We start from the raw sequence: 22,114 nt of genomic DNA on the forward strand, positions 1-22,114 counted from the left end.
TCGTCTCATGGCGAGTTCGACCTCTTATTCGGAGCCCGCGAAAGTGATGAGCTCTCGAGCGCAGCATCGGAGAGCAGGCTCGTCCAGTCGGAAGCCTCAGCTGGGCTCCTCCCTTCGGGGTCGATCGCCCAGTCACAGGCTGACGCGGAGATGACGACATGCTTTCCCGGACAGCCGCGAGCGTCGGTTAGAGTGGATTTCACCGCTCTTCCCTGAACCCTCGCGGCTCTGTGATTGGTTCCTGGGCTCGCGGCGCCGCTCAAAGCCACGCCCCGCCCCGTTCCTTTCTTCCCGGAAGTGCATGAAGAGCTGACAAGGTCGCTGGAGGCACCTTTTACTGCCCGGTCCCGATCTTTTCAGCTTCCCCGCTCTCACTACCCTCGATGGTGGGGCGGCCAAGGGTTATTCGGCAATCCCCCGGTGGATAAAGGCGCTCGCGGTGCATCTATGCCCGCAGAGCGCCGCCACCTGGCGCGGGTGCCCAAAGCCCCCGTCCAAGGCCTGTAGGTTTACGTCGTCTCTGACGGTCAAAGCCTACGGCGCTGCTGGACAAGCCACCTCCGCCCTGCACGCCATGGCTCTCCTGCAAGTCCGCCAAGGCGCTAAAGGAACTGCACGAGGGTAGTTCCGCCCCGGGATTGATGCAGGAACTGCGCTCGGCGACCGACCTCGCTCTCCGAGCGACGGAGGTCACGGCGCGGTCTCTCGGGCGGACGATGGCCACACTAGTGGTCCAGGAGCGCCACCTTTGGCTCAACCTGGTCGAGATGGGTGAGGCCGACAGGACACGATTCCTTGCTGCCCCATCTCCCAGGCTGGCCTATTCGGCGACACCGTTGAGGACTTTGCCCAGCAGTTCTCGATGGTAGAGCAGTAGATGGATGCTAGCCAGCTTGTCCTGCCCCGGCGTGGCTCAAGATCCCGCACCCCATCTACTCATCGCCGAGGGCGTCCCCCTGCGGTGACTGCACTGGCTCCGCCGCAGCCCGCCCCTCCGGCCCGGCCCCGGCGTGGAGCCCACCGCAGGAAGCCGACGCCACCCGTCTCACAGCCGGCACCGAAGAACCCACGGAGGTCTTCGAAGCGCCCCTGAGACGGGCGACCCAGGGACAACGAAACCCGCTGCTCTGGAGCTGGTAAGCAGATCTTCTTTTTGTTACCTTTTGCATTTAATTGCGCTGCATGCCCAAGTGGCTGCAGTACTCAAGAGCTCCGCAAGGGTGGTTTCCTTGTTCCCTGGGTCACATATTCGGTGTGTACGGCTGGCATCACGACCACCGTCCACCACTCCATTTGGCAGGTTGGCGCTCCAGCGGCGGTCTCCCGCCCTGAGCGCCCAGCTGTGGCACAAATCCACCCCCGATGTGACAGTCTCCACGGGTCATGAGGACAGACCTCTTCCTCCCCCGTCCCAGGCTGTTCCGGGGGTGGTCACAAGGAGCCAGGTAAGTGCTTCGATGTCCTCGGACTCAGCACGGCCACGATGTGGTGTGGCACCTCAAGCTCCGCCCCGCCGCGAGGCCCCACCCGCCGGTACATACGATGACGTTGTCCCTTTGGTCCCCCTTGTGCGGAACTCGGACGCATGGCTTGCGCTTTCCAGTCCGTCACGAGGGCTGGTCCGGACCGTCTCACTCGGCTGCACGATTCACTTCGCTGGACGTCCGCCCAGGTCCAGCGGTGTCCACTTCACCTTGGTGAAAGACGGAAACGCTGCTACCTTGCGCGGAGATCGCTACCCTCCTACGGAAGGACGCGATAGAACCTGTCCCTCCAGCCGAGATGAAGAAGGGGTTTTACAGCCCCTACTTCATTGTACCGAAAAAAGGCGGTGGGTTGCGGCCAATCTTGGACCTGCGAGTACTGAACCGGGCCTTACACAGACTCCCGTTCAAGATGCTGACGCAAAGACGCATTCTAGCGAGCATCCGGCATCAAGATTGGTTCGCGGCGGTAAACCCGAAGGATGCGTACTTTCACGTCTCGATCCTTCCTCGACACAGACCCTTCCTGCAGTTCGCGTTCGAGGGTCAGGCGTATCAGTACAAGTCCTCCCTTTCGGCCTGTCCCTGTCTCCTCGCATCTTTACGAAGATCGCAGAGGCTGCCCTTGCCCCGTTAAGGGAGGTGGGCATTCGCATTCTCAACTATCTCGACGACTGGCTAATCCTAGCTCACTCTCGAGACAGGTTATGCACACACAGGGACCTGGTGCTCTCACACCTCAGCCGACTAGGGCTTCGGGTCAGCTGGGAAAAGAGCAAGCTCCTCCCGGTTCAGAGCATCTCTTTATCGGTTTGGAGTTGGACTCAGTCTCCTTGACGGCGCACCTTACGAACGAGCGTGCCCAGTTGGTGCTGGCCTGTTTGAAGGCGTTCAAACAGAAAACAGCGGTTCCACTGAAACATTTTCAGAGGCTCCTGGGGCATATGGCATCCTCGGCGGTGGCCACCCCGCTCGGGTTGATGCATATGAGGCCGCTTCAGCACTGGCTCCAGACTCGAGTCCCGAGACGGGCATGGCGCCACGGGACACACCGCGTGGCCATTACGTCGGTCTGTCACCGTCTTTTCAGCCCTTGGACCGACCTCTCGTTTCCACGAGCAGGTGTTCCGCTAGAACTGGTCTCCAGGCGCGTTGTGGTCACAACAGACGCCTCCAAAATGGGCTGGGGCGCTGTTGGCAACGGGCACGCAGCCGCCGGCCTCTAGACGGGTCCGCGGCTGCGTTGGCACATCAACTGCCTCGAGTTACTGGCAATTCTGCTCGCCCTGCGGAGGTTCCGGCCGTTGATCCAGGGCAAGCACGTGCTAGTTCGGGCAGACAGCACGGCAACGGTAGCATATGTCAACCGCCAAGTCGGTCTGCGCTCCCGCTGTATGTCATAACTCGCCCGCCGTCTCCTCCAATGGAGTTAGCAGCACCAAGTCGCTGCAAGCCACTCACATCCCGGGCAACCTCAACACTCCTTTAACACAACACAACTTTAAGTGGTGTCTGTTCGCTAAGTGGTGTTCTTCCCATCAGGAAGACCCCTAGAGGTGCGCAGTCAGATCAGTGCTTTCCTTCCTGCAAGAGAGGTTGGAAGGGAGGCTGTCCCCTTCCACCTTGAAGGTGTACGTTGCTGCCATAGCAGCACACCATGACGCAGTCGACGGTAAGTCCTTAGGGAAGCATGATCTGATCATCAGGTTCCTAAGAGGTGCCAGGAGGCTGAATCCCTCCAGGCCACGCCTTGTTCCCTCATCGGACCTCTGTAGTTTTTCAGGGTCTACAGAGAGCCCCCTTTGAGTTTTGCAGTCAGCCGGGCTTAAGGCACTCTCCTTGAAGACTGCCCTCCTGACTGCGCTCACTTCCATCAAGAGGGTAGGTGACCTGCAAGCGTTCTCTGTCAGCGAAACGTGCCTGGAGTTCGGTCCGGGCTATTCTCACGTGATCCTGAGACCCCCGACCGGGCTATGTGCCCAAGGTTCCCACCACTCCTTTTAGGGACCAGGTGGTGAACCTGCAAGCACTGCCCCAGGAGGAGGCAGACCCAGCCCTGTCGTTGCTGTGTCTGGTGCGCGCTTTACGCATCTATTTGGATCGCACGCAGAGCTTTAGAATCTCTGAGCAGCTCTTTGTCTGCTTTGGTGCACAGCGGAAAGGAAGCGCTGTCTCCAAGCAGAGGATCGCCCACTGGCTCATTGACGCCATAACTATGGCATGTCTCGCCCAAAACATGCCGCCCCCGGTAGGGCTACAAGCCCATTCTACCCGTGGTGTAGCGGCTTCTTGGGCCCTGGCCAGAGGTGCCTCTCTAACAGACATTGCAGAGCAGTGGGCTGGGCAACACCCAACACCTTTGCAAGGTTCTACAACCTCCGGGTGGAACCGGTTTCGTCCCAGGTAGTGGCACGCAACACAAGCGGATAAGCCCAGGATAGCCGGCCGGGTGTATCGCTTGCACATAGCGCCTTCCACCTCCTTTTGAGCTGAAGACATGCGCTGTTAATTCCCAGTAGTGTTCACAAAAGTTGTTCCCTGGTTGACTTCCTCCGAGCCCTGTGGCAGTCGAGTTTTCGGAGAGACTCGCTGCCGGCCCAGTACACGCGCTAACTAAGAGCCCGGTTCTGGGGTAGGTGCTCCGCATGTGGCGGTTCCCTGTAAGGCTAACCCCATGCGATCTATATCTTCCGCTAGTTCGTTTCCCTACTGGCAAACTGCGTCTTCCTTGGGCAGAGCCCCTCAGTCTCCATGTTGTAGTAACTCCTCCCCCATTGGGTAGGATCTACCTTGAAGGCTCTCCACATGGTTGGAAAGACCATGTGATGTGTTCTTCCACTTAAATATCCCCCCCTCTCTTGGGGCGAGGTGTGGTCTCCGCGGTGTCCTCCCCTTGGGAGGGACACCCCCCGACTAGACCTGGTGGTCCAATCAGATAATCCCCCTTCTTTTTTAGGGAGTGGAAAAAGAGAAGGGGAAAGAGGCCACGACTGCGTTAAGCCTGTCTCTATCTCTGGGTAGTCGACTTGTCCCCAAAAAGGGCCGTTTGACACTCATAACTGTGTTGGGGGAGGTTACGTGTCGACCTGGTGCGCTGGCTATGAGGCACACAGCAAGTCTGCCCACCACACACCGCCAGTTCACGTAACACAGTTCAGCCTTGTGGCGTTTTGTATAGGGACCCCTAGTGTCACTACATCGACACCAACGTCGAGTGAGTGACAGATAGGGAACGTCATGGTTACTGGTGTAACCTCCGTTCCCTGATGGAGGGAACGAGACGTTGGTCCCTCCTGCCACAACGCTGAACTACCCGCTGAAATGGCCGGACCTTATATCGGCTCCTCAGCGTAAAACCTGAATGAGTGGTTGCATACCAGCTCCTTTTATACCCGTATGTTCGGGGGAGTGGCATGCAAATACCACTCGCCAATTTTCATTGGCCTTTTATCAAAGACCAGAGGTGTCTCGGGCTCCCAAGAGTGACCCCTAGTGTCACTACATCGACACCAACGTCTCGTTCCCTCCATCAGGGAATGGAGGTTACACCAGTAACCATGACGTTTTTCTTAAGCCGGTTTAGAGGTTCAGAGAGATCCAGTTTGGGTGGTATGGCATAGTGGGTCAAGATATGGGCTACAAACTGAAAGGTTGAAGATTGAAGCCTTGCAAAGGGTAATCCATAAACAATGACCATTGTGTTCTTGAGTACGGTATTGAACCTCGGGTTGCAAAACAAGCTGAGTCGTCTTAACTCTCTTCATTGTGTCTACCTGGTGTATATTTCTCATATTTAAGTCTTGTTAAAATCATCTCAGTGCACTGTTTCATTCATTAGCATTGGGCTGGACATTGACTGGTCATTTGAAGTAAACATTGCTCATTTTTTGGGTCTCCAAAAGTATGCTGTACTCAAAAAGGCAAGTATAACAGGCTTGTTTTGGACAGATAACTTCATATCATAATAAAAGTCAGTTTTGAAATCTGACTCATTTTAATGAATCTCACAAAAACATGTCCAGGTCATATTTCACTGCAAAAATTAAAATTAAAAATCATGTTTTGCATAAAGAAAACAAACCCTAATAAGTGTTTTTCTTTTTTCGCATTGTGTCATTATTTTTATGAAAAAACAAAAAACAAAAAAACATTTTTTTTTAGAAATTAAAAAAAATTTAAGTAATAAATAGTTTCTGTAATGCATCCAAACATTTTACTTTTTATATTTTTTGATGATTTTCAAAGGTGATTCTCTAAACATTACTGTAATAGAATTAATAAAAAAATTAATTAAATTAGCATAAATTAAAGACAGAACAACAAATACCACCCTGATGTAAAAATGCTTTTTTTTTATTTTTTTTTTACATATTTTTATTTATTTATTTATTTATTTATTTGGCAATTCTCATTTTCAGAAGTGATTTTCTAAAAATAATATAATGATTAAAAAAATAAATAAATAAATTAAAGATAGAACAACAAATACCACCATGATGTAAAAATGCTTTACAATATTAATATAGGATTGCTTTTTGAATTACAGTAATGATAATGTTTTTTTTTTTATTACAGTAATGAGAATTTTGGGGGTAAATGTGCTAAATTGTCATGCAAATATGATGATATTATCAAATAATGATTTGTTATTGTTAAACAAATACTTGAAGATCCAAAAATTAAATGCATTTTGAAAAAGAGATAAAGGTCGCTTTGCTAAAAACTCTGGGGTCAGTGTGTAGATCTCTTGGGACCATTATTGACAAGAACAAAATATATCAAACAATATAATGAGACATGATATGGTGACATTACATAACACAAATTCTCTGACACAAACCATTATAAATAAATGTTTTTCTTATGACATATCTAATCAGAATGGGACATTCATTTCAGATAACTACTTAAAACACTGCCCGGTTTATGAGCCCATCATTTAAACATCCAGCACACACACACAAATGCAAAAACAAGCCGTAAATCATGTGAAAAGCCAACACAAGCCCTGAGTCTGACACTGCGCCGTTTCATAGCGAGCTGACATAAATATATTTTTATAAAGAGAACATTCACTGCCTGTTAAAGGGGAAATATAAATCTGTATTATAAACATGTCAGTGATAATCTACGGCATTATCTGCATTCCCCAACGACGCACGACGCTCAGATTAAGAATTCCTCTGGTCTTTGGAGCCAGAGCATGTTGACCCATGGAGATCCCTGGAAAAACACCCACCTCTAAAATTTAAGCATTTTATATCGTTTATTTGTCTTAAGTTAGAAGCTCAATCAATTTTGTTATATTTATGCATAAAACACACACAGAATGGGGTAAAAAAACAAAACATTTTACCCCATTGGCACACATCTGACTTCAAGATTTGTTCAAATGACTGACCTGTATGAGTAATAATAATAGTGATGCAATGCAAAATGCAAAAAGTAAAATTATTGGTTATTGGCCACATTGGCACATTGAGTTTTTCAAAAGAACTCTGGCTGGGAGTTTATAACCAAACGGCTGCCAATAGTTGGACATTAACATGTTTGTGTGCCATTATGGATGGTTGTGGTAAAATTGTGGCAGTCCTCGACATGTGATATGATGGCAGCTGTCCCCAAACATCTACAGTCAACATTTATCAACTTCATTGGCCCTTTGTGCTGAGTCATTGGAGTCTTATGCACGCAATTTTCCTCTATGCACTATTACTACAAAATAAAAGTCATAAATGAACAAACATCCTTCGCCTATCTCAATCTACAATTAAGATATGAATTTACAAAAAATAACTAGAGTTTTAAACCATTAAAAATCGATATTAAATTCAAGGTTACTCAAAAATACTGTGTACTATGTGATCAATGACCCCAAAGCAGGACTGGAGAGACCAGTGGACATCTATGTGATGTAGTTCTTTAATATTCACTCATGTCTGCAGTCACTTTCCAGTAAATGACAGTACACAGATGTCCAGAACAGGTCATGCTGTGTTGGACCTATAAAGGAGTGCAGAGTTGAATTAACTCATCTGAAGTGCTAATGTGAGTTTTAGTGACCTGTGGGTGTGTTCTGATCAGCGCTCAAATTCACAGCAACGCCCTGTAGCCAAGATGAATGAGTCTGTTTAAGTTTGGCAGATACAATATGTTCTTTGTGTTTGAAAAAAGAGAGAGACTGCAGAGGGACAGCAGGAGGAGGAATGGAGAGAAAGAGAGAGAGAGAGAGAGAGAGAGAGAGAGAGTCATAAAAAAGATAAATGAAAGAAGAGCTTTGGCTTAGTCAACAATGAAAGTGTGTAGATAGAGGCAAAGAAAGAAAGAACGACAGAATGATAAACAGACAAAACAGATAAAAATAAAAAAGATAGAAAATAGAATGAACAAGCAAACGAGCAAACAAATGGAACAGACACAAGGAAGATGAAAGGAAGAAGGAACAAGTGAATAAACAAAAAATATAAATACAAAAACAGACAGAAATAAAGAAAGACACCAAAGAATAAACAAGCGAATGAGCAAGCAAACAGACAAATACACAAATCGAACAAACATGCAGACAAATGTACAAATGAAAGAAAGAATAAAAAAAATCAACAATAAACAAAGAAAGGTAGAATGAACAAGCTAACAAACTAATGAACAAATACACAGACAAAAGAAACATCACAGAAACACAGCAATAATGAAGGACAAACAAATAATCAAACAAACATATTAGAAACACTTGTATACAGACAACATTTAACAGACAAAAGAATGTTAAAAAATGACCAAAAGGAAGATAGAATGAACAAGAAAAACAAACAATTACACAGACAAAAAGATGAAAGAAGTCATAGAATGAACATAGAACGAACAAGGAAACAAGCGAACAAACATACAAATAGGCGAAAGGAAGAATGAAAAAGCGAACAAACAAAATACACAAACAGACAAAGAACACATACACATACAGACTGCAGGCAAAAGAAAGAAGGAAGGAAGAAAGAAAGACACCAAAAATGAATATAGAACAAAATAATTAAGCAAATGAGCAAACAAATAGACAGACGAATACACAAATTGAACAAACAATTACACAGACGAAAAGATGAAAGAAGTCATAGAATGAACATAGAACGAACAAGGAAACAAGCAAACAAACGCAGACAAATATACAAAGTGTACAAACATACAAATAGGCGAAAGGAAGAATGAAAAAGCGAACAAACAAAATAGAAATATACACAAACAGACAAAGAACACATGCACATACAGACTGCAGGCAAAAGAAAGAAGGAAAGAATAAAGAAAGACACCAAAAATGAATATAGAACAGAATAATTAAGCAAATGAGCAAACAAATAGACAGACAAATACACAAATTGAACAAACATGCAGACAAATGGACAAAAGAAAGAATAAAAAAAATCAACAATAAACAAAGAAAGGTAGAATGAACAAGCTAACAAACTAATGAACAAATACACAGACAAAAGAAAGATCACAGAAACACAGCAATTAGCAAAATGCAACAATGAAAAAAGAAATTCCAGACAAACAAATGATCAAATGGACATACAGACACCAGACAAAAGAATGATGTTAAAAAATGAAATTAAGAATGGCCAAAAGGAATACACAGACAAAAAGATGTAAGAAAGGCGTCAGAATGAACATAGAACAAACAAGTAAACAACCAAACAAACACAAACAATTACACAGAGCGAACAAACATACCGATACATAGACAAAAGGAAGAAAGAAAAAAAGGTCGAATGAACAAGTGAACAAACTAATAAAAAATAATACATAAAAAAAGAATGAAAGTGAACTAAAGAATGACCAAACAAACAACACAGCAAACGAACAAACAAACAAACAGACAAAAGTAAGGATATGAAAGAAAAGATAAGAAAACAGAATGAACCAGCAAACAAATGAACAGACAAAAGAAAGGATATGAAAGAAAAGATAAGAAAACAGAATGAACCAGCAAACAAATGAACAGACAAACAGTCAGACGAATGAACATAGTGAACGAACATAACAGACAAATAGAAAAATAAAAAACAATAACAAATGAATGAAATATTGAACAAAAGAAAGGTAAAAATGTAGAAAAAACGAAGTTAGACAAAAAAGCTAATAAATAAATAAATAAAAATAAAAGAATGAACAAAAGACAGACAAAACAAGTGATCAAACGAACATACAGAATACAGAAAAAGAAAGCAAGATAAGCAAGTGAACAAAACAGACAAATACAAGAAAGAAGAAAGACAGAAAAAAGGCAAAATAAATAAATAAATAAAACAACTGACAGAATGAACAAAAGAAAGAACAAGCAAACAAGTGATAAAATGAACATATAGACTACAGACAAAAAACAAAAACAATAATGAATAAAAAGATAGACAGAAAGAAAGAAAGAAAAAGAAAAAGAGAGCAGGGGTGTTTTACAACAGGAAGCGTATCAAAAGCACCTGACGCACATGATAAGTATCAAGGCCTGTGCCACGTGCCGCTACACGGCGGCCAGAAGCGTTCCAGGGGGCCGCGGCAGAGGCTAATCTCTCTTTGTGAGTACAGCATGCTCTCAAAGCTGCTTTTGTTTCTCCGTTTCACTCATGAGGAGGTCAAATCTCCAACAGAACAAGCCTCTTTCGTTCACAAACTCAAACATGCATACTCATTTTCCTCCAATCACTGCACACTCAGGTTCGTTCATTCTATAACACATCAGACTTATTGTCATTGTGCGTGATTAGTTGGGCAGACTTTTGCACGTACTGTGCTCAGGCATCGTGCCTGGGTTACATGGAGACCGTTATCATTGCTACAAAGGACAGAGAGATAAAAACAAACAGAAAGATGAGAAGAGAAAAGATAGACACACTAGCAACTTCTTTGCCTACAGAACAATTAAATCGGTTGTGCTGTTAAAGAAATAGTTTAATAATAAAAATCATGACTGATAATCTTCCCCTCCACCACAATATCAAACACGAGCAGAACGTAAAATTTCTATATCATTTCTATGCGAATTGTTTATAAACCATATTTATGTAAATTGTTACATTCAATTCAATGCAACAATTTTATGTAAAAAAAAAGTTGTATTACAAACATTTAAACAGAACTGAATTCTGCTTGAGTTGCGGGAATGTGGCCAAATGATACCAAACCGCATTCGTAATGCGTCAGTATTGACGGTTACGAGACAAACACTGAAAACTGCAAAAAATTGTGACAATGCAAGAAAACCTGTTTACATAAAATCATCGGATTCTCTGCTTTTGACGTCAAAACGTAAACAGTCATGTGCTAAGAATGTAAACACACCTATTGATTATTTTAATAATTGCATGCACGACTGACATTTGAGAGCTGCGGCAGAAGGGAAGATTTTCAGTGAATAACAACTTAAATTTCAGTCTTTTCCTCTCACTAAGCTATCGTATGGCTTCATATGGCTTGGAATGAAGTGAACAAGTCATATGAACTACTTTTATGATACTTTTATGGTGCTTTTTTGTATTTTTGGAGGTCTTAAGCCAATTTTTTGCTTTTGTTGCACAAGAAAGAAAGCGAAAAGAGAAAAAGAGCTAAAACTTCATAAAAATATCTTCTTGGGTCACATTCTTGGGTTTGGAACGACATGAGGGTGAGTAAATTATTACTTTTTTGGGGGGGGGGGGGGGGGGGGGCGAACTTTATATTTTTGTATTATTATTAAAGCAACTATAAAGTCATTTGTAATATGACACAAATTTGGATTCAGCTTTTCATTTGATATACTGTCCCCAAGCTGAACCTAAAAATATCATAAAAACAGGCGCTTCAATCAGGCAAAAAAAACATTCTGTTAAGTTTTATTCCTGTGACCCGTGATAAATCTGCCTCAAACAGGAGAAATTGAACTTGGCCTTGTTTTTAGTCACATTTGGCTGCGCCGAACGAACATAGCTCAGTCTCTATACGCTCCGTCACACATAAAGATTTTAGATGGCAACAAAACGTTTCTTAAAAAATACAGAACTGCTTTGCATGATATTCAATATTTGTCTTTTAATTTTGTCTATTAGTTGATCAACACTGTCCAAATGGGTCTTAAAGTAATAGTTTACGAAAAACTGAAAGTTCTGTCACCATTTATTAATATACTAATAGACTTTATGGATCTTAGTTTTTTAAAGGGGCCAGTAAACATTCAGCCAGTTGGCCCTTTAAACATTTGCGCAGACAGACAGCTGAGAGTGTCTCTTTAATGGTCCTCTGAAACATTGCTTCTCTTTTAGTGCCCTCTGACATTTCTTCATGTGTTGTCTAAGTTGCGATGAAACGTGCCATTCACTCCAAAAATATTTTAGCCTATTTTTAAGATTCATGCATTTTAATTTCATAACAAAATTCCATCAAAATAAATGGTTATATTTAACCAAATTAAGTTAATATATATATATATATATATATATATATATATATATATATATATATATATATATATATATATATATATACGCATTTTATTTTGCATAAAGAAAATTAAGTATATTATTGGGACCATTCAAAGTTTTTTGCGCTGTAACATGATTTTAAGCACAATTAAGCGCATGTTTCCACAAATTCCTTTTACCATAATGTAAGCGTTTTATTTTACTTTGGCTTTCTTGTATTTCTCATTATTGTCAGTTGTGATTGTCATTACTATAATACAATACTCCTACCATAAAACAGTTAAAAAAAACAAAAATGTTTTGTTTTGTTGGCGTTTCTCCCAAACACAAACTCCTCTGTGACCGACGGCATGTTGTTTGGTCACATGACTCCGTGCGTCGAAAGTTTAACCCTTTACTGACAGCACAGAGTCTCCTGAACTGAGATCAGTCGGTTTAAATGAATGCGATGTGTATAGCGAAGCCAAAATACAACGTCCACGCATGTGTACACGGGGTCGCACAAGGATAAATATTGCTATCAAACAGTGTTGGGTGTAATCTGATTACAAAGTAATTAGTTATTAAGTAATCAAATTACATTTTTAGTCAAAAAGTACTGTAAAAATTACAAGATTACAAAGATTTATTCCAGATTACAGTTACTGACTTTAAGTTACACACAGTGGCGTAGCTAAGGGTGGGCCGGGGTGGGCCTGGGCCCATCCAAATTAGGACCTAGGACCACCCAGAATATTAGAGATTATTTTTGACTTCAAATATATATTTATAAAATAGTTTAAAAAATACATGAATTCTGATTTCTGAAAGAACTGTTTGAATGCGCCGCTTCTCTGTTGTTTAGGAAAATCTGGTAAATAAAAATTTAGGTGTAAACTTGTCCCATCCATTTTTATTGAGGCCCACCCAAAAGTAATCTACGCCCTTGGTTACACATATTTATAAATTATATTTATCATGTAAAATACATCTGAAACATGAATTACGTTCTTGTGCACGTCTGTTTGTGTTTCTGTGAGAGCTAAATGGACAACGACAATGAGCAGGAAGGAAATATAGACATTATTTTCAGTTTGTTAAGCGGAAAACTTCTGTAAAAATTGTTTTAGAAAGTAACTGAAAAGTAAAAATATTTAGTAATTAACTTTTCTATAAAGTAATCTGATTAAGATGACTGTAGAGAAGTAATTTGTAATGGATTACTATTTTTGAGTAACTTAGCCAACACTGCTAGCATTGAAATTGCAATAGAAAACAATCATTACGGTAATGAGAATTTAAGGGGTAAAATATGCTTAATTGTTATGAAACATGCAAACAATCTTAATGATCCTAAAAATATGCTTTACTTTAATTTTTATGCAAAAATAGAACCTCTTCTTTCTTTCTTTTCTTTGGGGAATCTTTGGGGAATCTTTGGGGAATAATGAAATATTCACCTGTTCACTGGGGGCCAGAAATTGTGTTTTGCTTCCTTCATCAGCAGTGGTACAGTACATTTGTCATATAAACATACAGTAAGTGTAAGGGGACAGATGCAGTGTGTTGACTCAACACTTGTGTCTTTATGGACTGACAACTGTTAAACCACACCCACACAGCCAGGAAACACACACTCGACTCCGCCTCTGACCCGTCTAGCTAAAGTCAATTACATTTTCTTTGAAGTCCTAATTAAAGCAACAGTCTGTTATTGCAACAACACCCCCACATATGTCTATGCAGAGTCCAAATGTAACTTTTTACCATGACTGACAATTAAACAAGCTATAAAAACGTCTTACCAGACTAAAAACCTCTGGGTTGTTGCCAGTAGCCTGATCTCATTTTTGCTAAATGATATCACGTGGTCAATTACAGGTATCGTAGCAGTTCCAAGGGGAAATATCCACTGCGTGGCGCTAAAAGCGAGTTACATTTTCTCGCAAACAGATGAGGTTTTGATGGTTAACAAAACCGACCTCCCTAGCCCAAACCTTAAACCTAAACCTAACCGATAGTGTCAGAACAAACAAATGTGAGAAACGCAATTGCTGAAGCAACCACGTAATTTTGTGGTTCGGCTTTAATTGAAATGTATTTATACGTTTTATTCATTTAAGTATGTTAAAGGTTACTCATTTCAATTTGATGGAAATGTGTAATAAAAAGTGTTATAATTTTAAAAATAGCCTAAAATATGTTTTTGAGTGAGTGTTTTACAACCTCAGTCAAACTCACTTACTGTAAGAGATCATTTTAAGAACCGTAAGACCCAGACAGAGCAAAAACTGAGTCAGTTTCAGCTACTGTTTGCGCAGGTGTCTGACAGCTGAGAAATGCATTGGCAGAACTTTATCCGCGTGTGTAAAGGTGCCCGAATGGAAAATCGAAATGTCGTATTTCAGCATTCCAACCATGCATCAACCAAACCAACGTGAGCTTCACAAAAAAAAGCTCAGCTAATGGTGTTTTGCTCATTTCAAGAAGTGAAACTGAGAGAGTAATATCACTTTACTTCAAAAAATGCAGTAGTATGCAGTTCACTTTCACTGGAAATAAAGAACTAACATTCTGCATAGTCTCTCCTTTAGTTCTCCATGATAGAAAGTAATATGTGTTTGGAACAACAACAGGGTGAGTAAATGATGACAGAATCTTCTTTTTTGGTGAAGTATCCCTTTAAAGTCAACATGAAATGAACATGAAATCAAAACTTTTTTTATGTTGTTGTTAATACACATTCTTGTTCTTTTTGTGAACAGTTAATCAGTTTCCTTTCCTTACATGTGTGACAGTGATCCACTGCTAGACAAATTCACTCACATTAAGAAAAGCATGATTTTGAAACCTTGAAAATGGCCATTTGTTCTGGTCAGATGAGAGTAGAAGTGATGTCACACTGAAAGAGGTCGACAATCAACCCAAGAGATGAGTTACTTAAATATCTCATGGGAAAAGTTGACTTTCTAAAGATGTGTTGCCAAACGTGTTCTGAACAACATACTGTACCCGTGTATAGTTTCGTGAGAACAGAGTACATAAGTATGAAATGAATTACATAAGGTGAACAGAGGTGAATGGTTTGGTTTCTCCCACGGTTTCTTTTTTCATTCATCTTTATTTTATCTCATTGCAATTATTGCAAAAATGATGCACTTTAAACATTAAACAAACATGTATCCGCCTCTGAAATGGAATTTATTTTCTGCTGATATCACTGAGGTATGCAAGCCAGATCCCACCACGGAATAAAAAAAACTGAAAATGTAATTGACTTTTTATTTCACATTTTTTACTTTATTTTACGCAACTGTGAGAAAAAAAGGTTGCAGTTGTGATCAAATCAAAATAGCAAGGTTTGCGAGAAATAGTTGCAAATATAAGAAATTAATTCGCAATTGCGAGATATAAAGTTAGAATTCCCTTTTTAATTTTTTCCTCCGTGGCGGGATCAGATATAGAGCTCTATTTTCGTGAGTGCGCAAAACGCAATGCGCTATGACCGTGTGCAACATTTTATCCAATTTTCGTGTCGGTGCAAAGCGCAGATGGGCGTGGGTGGGAGTGTTTGCACTACTGTGGGTGTATGTATGTAAATTAAGTGGCGCAAAGCGCAATTTGCTATTTTTCAAAGAAGTTGGTCGTTTTTGGTCGTTTCAATACCACGTCTTAACTCAGCACAAAGTCCAAATTCAGATCCTGCATTTGCAGGTTGGAGATTCCACCAGCAGGTGGTAATAAAGTTCATGTCCAAATTCTGAAAGTACAGAACATCAAATAATGTCCTTGACGCGAATCCAGTGTGTGCTGAGTGACTCCAGCCAGGTCTCCTAAGCAACCAAATTGGCCCGGTTGCTAGGGAGGGTAGAGTCACATGGGGTAACCTCCTCGTTGTTGCTATAATGTGGTTCTCGCTCTCGGTGGGGCGCGTGGTGAGTTATGCGTGGATGCCGTGGAGAATAGCGTGAAGCCTCCACACGCACTAGGTCTCCGCGGTAACGGACTCAACAAGCCAATTGACGGTCTCAGACGCGGAGGCAACTAGAAAATAATAATAATCTTTTTGTTTTTTATTTAAAAAATAATGTCCTTGACGATCACTGTTGAAGACGTTTGTTGAAACAAAAAATTATGAGATTTGTGTTACATTTTCTAGAGGTCATGGTTTATTTTTTCATTTATTATTATAATTTTTATTGTTATGTTTAAATCACTGCAAAAGGGGCTGGTAGAAGTTGGACAGAGTAAAATGTTTGGATTTGGTATGGTTTTTTTCACCACTTCGTTATTTCGATTATATTTTAATTTCGTTTGAAGTGTAATTTGAATTTAGAAATATTTTTGGTTTCATTTTTTCGTTTAATTTTTCAAAATCAATGTGACCGGTAGAAGTGAAGTGCGTGCCGATACAATCACTGTTAATAATAGCCATAATTTGTGTGTCAGTACATGAAAATTATTAATAATACTTACATTCTCTATAAGTTAACGGAGACTACATCCAAATCCTGAACCACATTTTCCATGCATATAAAAGGAACTTGTCCCATTTAACAATGACGCACAAAAGAACGTAAATCCACATTTCTATTCTTCCAATTCATTGCATACAGATCATTTACACTACCAACTTCTTATGAATGCACTGTCTTTGTTTATATCGCTAGTGCTTGACAGGGAATGGACTGTATAATAGGACGGAGACGGTGCCGGAGAAGAACCTCCATTGACCGGAATAGTGCGTTGTGCATGCGATTTCACCAAACCCACTTGCGCCTAGACTCAGCGGACGCTTACACGAAAATACCAACACTTCATGTCCATGCCCATTGACTTTGCGCTCATGAGTTAAGGCTTTGCGCTGTGCTTAGCTCTTGCATGCTTAAAATAGGGCCCATAAAGTTGCAATTGTGAGATATAAAGTCGCAATTACAAGAAATAAAGTAAAAATGGCAAGATATAAATTCACAATTGCGTGACGTAAACTTGCAATTGTGAGAAATAGTCGCAATAACAAGAAATAAAGTTGCAATTGTGAGATATTAAATCAGAATTAACTTTTTAATTTTTTCCTCCGTGGCGGGATCAGATATAAAGTCGCAAATGTGAGATATAAAGTCTCAATTATAAGAAATAAAGTTGCGATTGCGAGGAATAAAGTAAAAATAGCAAGAAATAAATTCTTAATTGCGTGATGTAAAATTACAATTGCGATAAATAATCGCAATTACGAAAAATAAAGTCGCAATTCTGAGAAATAGTCACAATTGTGAGATATTAAGACAGAATTAGCTTTTAAATGTTTTTTTTTCACTGTGTGATCAAATATAAAGTCACAATTGTGAGAAAAAAAGTAAAAATTGCAAGATATAAATTGTGTGATGTAAAAATGCAATTGTGTGAAATAGGCGCAATAACAAGAAATAAAGTCACAATTGTCCGAAAAAAAGTAAAAATTGCAAGAAATAAATTCGCAATTTTATAATATAAACTTGCAGGTGCGAGAAATAGCCACAATTGCCAGAAATAAAATAAAAATTGTGAGATATAAATTCAGAATTAACTTTTTTATTTTTTTCCTCTGTGGTGGGATCAAAAATAGTTGCAATTGTCAGATATATAGTTGCAATCCTGAAAATTTAAGTCACAACTGTGAGAAAGAAAAAAAAAGTAAAAATTGCAAGATATAATTTTTTCCCCACTCCATGACAGGATCAGATATAGTTGCAATTGTGATATTTAAATTCGCAAATCTGAAAATTAAAGTCACAATTGTGAGATGTTAAGTCAGAATTACCTTATAAAAATATTTTCATTGCGGGATCAAATATAAAGTCACAATTACAAGAAAAAAAGTCACAATTGTGAGAAAAAAAAGTAAAAATTGCAAGATCAAAATTTGCAATTTCATGATATAATCCGGCAGGTGGGAGAAATAATCACAATTACGAGAAGAAGTCAAAATTGTGAGATATAAATTCAGAATTAACTTTTTTATTTTTTTCCTCCGTGGTGGGATCAGAAATAGACGCAATTGTCAGATATAAAGTTGCAATCCCGAAAAATTAAGTCACAGCTGTGAGACAAAAAAAAAGATATAATTTGCAATTTATTTTCATAATATTTCTTTTAAAAATTTAACAACTTGCTCTGCTTCTGAAATGACTTTCCTTTTTCAGTCGACATCATCAAAGCCCTCTTACGTTTAAACCCCTTCTCTCAAATCATCGTTCTTAAAAATACGTTTCACCCTGCAATCAATCCTGTCGTTCATTATTTCTCATTGAATATCCTGTTTCACTCAGAATTACATCACATTACAGAAGTTAAATGTGTTGCGAATGATATTTCATGTAATTTTCCAAGTAAGGTGTGATTTCGAACTGTAATTAACAGTGACCTATAGAGACTCTCTGCCCCGTTTCCTCTCTCTAAACACTATCAGGGTAACACAGGTGACACTAAACCTATAAACAAAGTCTTTGTCCACCTGTTATCTTCTGTCCCTTAAGCTCAGCTTGACACCCCTGTCTTCCTTCCCTTCTCCTCCATTTCCAATCCATCTACTCGCCCACTCTTGCTTCTATGGCGTTATGCGGCACGGCGTGATATTTTTAGGTTGTGCATAAACACGACTAGTGGCCATCTAATGTTCCCCTCCCCTCCTGCAGTGTTTCACACTGAAAGAGCACAGTCAGGGGCAAATCACAGCCCTCTTTTACCCTGGAATATGTTTGCTCAGCCGGATAGAAATAGAGTTGCGCAGGAAATAAATACAGGTAACGCTTTCAGACCGACATGGGTAAAATGTAGGAGTTTCTATTTTGGAATATTCTGGAGCACTGGGACGCTCTGGTGGGTCTCAGGGCATGCGACGGGCACACTGGGTGTATGCTGGACACTTCGGGGTGGTCTGGGATTTTTGTTCATGATTGAGAATAAAATAACACGACACACACACACACAAAAAAAATCGTAATTGTGTGATTTCAAATTAGTTTAATTGTAAGGTTCACAGAGGTTCACTAAATTATTCTGATTGTTATAAGTACACAAACCTTGACTAACATTATAAGTGGATGCTCAATGTCACAAATTAACTTATTTAATTAATGACCTAAAAATAGTGCAGTATTTAAAAGATATCTTCTTAAATCTTTCTGTGCATTTTCAGGTTTAAATGAAAAAACTCCAGGATTTTTAATGTGGTCTCAGACTTTTAGACTCCACTGTATATATACTAGGAGTGTTTACGGCCTGGTGGCACCCCTCAAATGTCTGTTGAGGTTTATTGTGAAAACATAAAGTGCTCCTTTGTGGTGTCTTAAAAAGGCCCGAGTCTCAGGATCTTTACTGCAACATTCTGTCCAATGACAGAACAGCTCTGTCTTTTTCATATCCTACTCAATATGAAGCGTTTTTGTGCTGTTTATGGTAAGGTTAATGCCAGAAAATGTAGCTACACTCTCAAAACAACATAACTACGGGAAGAATATGTTTCTTTCATAGCTGAGAACAGCTTATGCCTTGTGGTAGAGATGGTGTTCCTTTTTTAAAGGGATCAATTGAGGATAAATCAAAACAAGAGATGTTTATTTAAAACGATACAGGGTCTTGTTAATACAAGTCTAAAAATGTGCATGGGATGTCATATAATGCATAGCATGGACCCAAACAGGATAAAATTAAATGGAGGGGAATGGAATGGAGGCAGCAACCAGAATGGAACAGATCTGAATTGAAAGAAATAAACAGAAATAGAATAGAATAGAATAGAATAGAATAGAATAGAATAGAAGAGAGTAGAGAGGGTCATCATAAAGAAACATATCTGAATGGACTGTAATAAACAGAAATAGAACAGAATAGAAGAGACCACAATTGAATAGAATAGAGTAGACCAGCACAAAAGGAACACATCTGATCGAAAAGGAATACACAGGGATAGACTAGACTATACTAAAATAGAACAGAATATTACAGAATAAAATTGTGGACCACCAGAATGGAACATATCTAAAAGGAACAGAATAGAATAGGCCATCAGAAGGGAACATCTGAATGGAAAGGAATACACGGGAATAGACCAGACTAGACTAGACTATACTACAACAGAATAGAATATTATAGAATAGAATAGAATATAGAATAGAATAGAGTGGGCCACCAGAATGGAACAGATCTGAATGGAATGATATAAACAGAAATAGAATAGAATATTATAGAGTAAAGCATGTAACATATCTGAATGGACTGGATTAAACAGGAATAGAATAGAATAGAATAGAGTAGAATAGAATAGGACATCAGAATGGAAAATATCTGAACAGATAGGAATAAACATGAATAGAATTGAATTGAATAGAATAGAATAGAGTGGGCCACCAGAATGGAACATATCTGAGCAGAATGGAATAAGCAGGAATAGAATAGAATAGAATAGAATAGGGCATTAGAAGGGAACATATCTGAATAGAAAGGAATACACAGGAATAAAATAGACAACAATAGAATAGAATAGAATAGAGTGGGCCACCAGAATGGAACATATCTGAACAGAATGGAATAAGCAGGAATAGAATAGAATATAATAAAATAGGGCATTAGAAGGGAACATATCTGAATGGAAAGGAATACATAGGAATAGACCAGACTAGACTATACTACAATAGAATAGAATAGAATAGAGTGGGCCACCAGAATGGAGCATATCTGAATGGAATGTAATAAGCAGGAATAGAATAGAATAAAACAGAATAGAATAGGCCATCAGAAGGGAATATATCTGATCAGAAAGGGTTATACAGGAACAGACCAGACTAGACTAGACTATACTAAAATAGATTAGAATAGAATAGAATAGAATAGAATAGAACAGAACAGAATAGAATAGAATAGGGCATTAGAAGGGAACATATCTGAATGGAAATGAATACACAGGAATAGACTAGACTACAATAGAATAGAATAGAATAGAGTGGGCCACCAGAATGGAACATATCTGATCGGAAAGGGTTATACAGGAACAGACCAGACTAGACTAGACTACAATAGAATAGAATAGAATGGAATGGGCCACCAGAATGGAACATATCTGAACAGACAGGAATAAGCAGCAATAGAATAGAATAGAATAGAATAGAATAGAATAGAATAGAATGGGCCACCACAATGGAACATATCTGAACAGACAGGAATAAGCAGGAATAGAATAGAATAGAATAGAATAGAATAGAATAGAATAGAATAGAATGGGCCACCACAATGGAACATATCTGAACAGACAGGAATAAGCAGGAATAGAATAGAATAGAATAGAATAGAATAGAATAGAATAGAATAGAATGGGCCACCACAATGGAACATATCTGAACAGACAGGAATAAGCAGGAATAGAATAGAATAGAATAAAATAGGGCATTAGAAGGGAACATAGCTGAACGGAAAGGAATACACAGGAATAGACCAGACAAGACTATACTACAACTGAATAGAATAGAATAGAATAGAATTGAATAGAGTGGGCCACCAGAATGGAGCATATCTGAACGGAATGGAATAAGCAGGAATAGAATAGAATAAAATAGAATAGAATAGGCCATCAGAAGAGAACATATCTGATCGGAAAGGATTATACAGGAACAGACCAGACTAGACTATAGTATACTAAAATAGAATAGAATAGAATAGAATAAAGTGGACCACCAGAATGGAACGTATATGAATGGAATAAAACAAAAATAGTATAGAATAGAATATTAGAGAATAGAGAGGGCCATCAGAATGGAACATATATGAATGGACTGGAATAAACAGAAATAGAATTGAATAGAATACAATGGACCATCAGAAGGGAACATTTCTGATCAGAAAGGAATACACAGGAATAGACCAGACTAGACTAGACTATACTACAATAGAATAGAATAGAATGGAATAGAACAGAGTGGGCCACCAGAATGGAACACATATGAATGGAATGAAATAAACAAGAATAGAATAGAATAGAATAGAATAGAATAAAATGGACCATCAGAAGGGAACATTTCTGATCAGAAAGGAATACACAGGAATAGACCAGAGTAGACTAGACTAGACTATACTACATTAAAATAGAATAGAATAGAGTGAGCCACCAGAATGGAACACATATGAATGGAATGAAATAAACAAAAATAGAATAGAATAGAATAAAATGGACCA

At 39.8% G+C, this 22,114-nt stretch overlaps 1 protein-coding gene across 1 annotated transcript in view; it reads right to left on the reverse strand.

The window, feature by feature from the left end:
- kcnq1.2 (potassium voltage-gated channel, KQT-like subfamily, member 1.2) overlaps nt 1–22,114 on the reverse strand; it is a 180,299-nt gene that overhangs the window by 4,655 nt on the left and 153,530 nt on the right. The window lies entirely within an intron of this gene.

This window comes from Myxocyprinus asiaticus, chromosome 46 (genome assembly GCF_019703515.2).
Source record: "Myxocyprinus asiaticus isolate MX2 ecotype Aquarium Trade chromosome 46, UBuf_Myxa_2, whole genome shotgun sequence".
NCBI lineage: Eukaryota > Metazoa > Chordata > Actinopteri > Cypriniformes > Catostomidae > Myxocyprinus > Myxocyprinus asiaticus.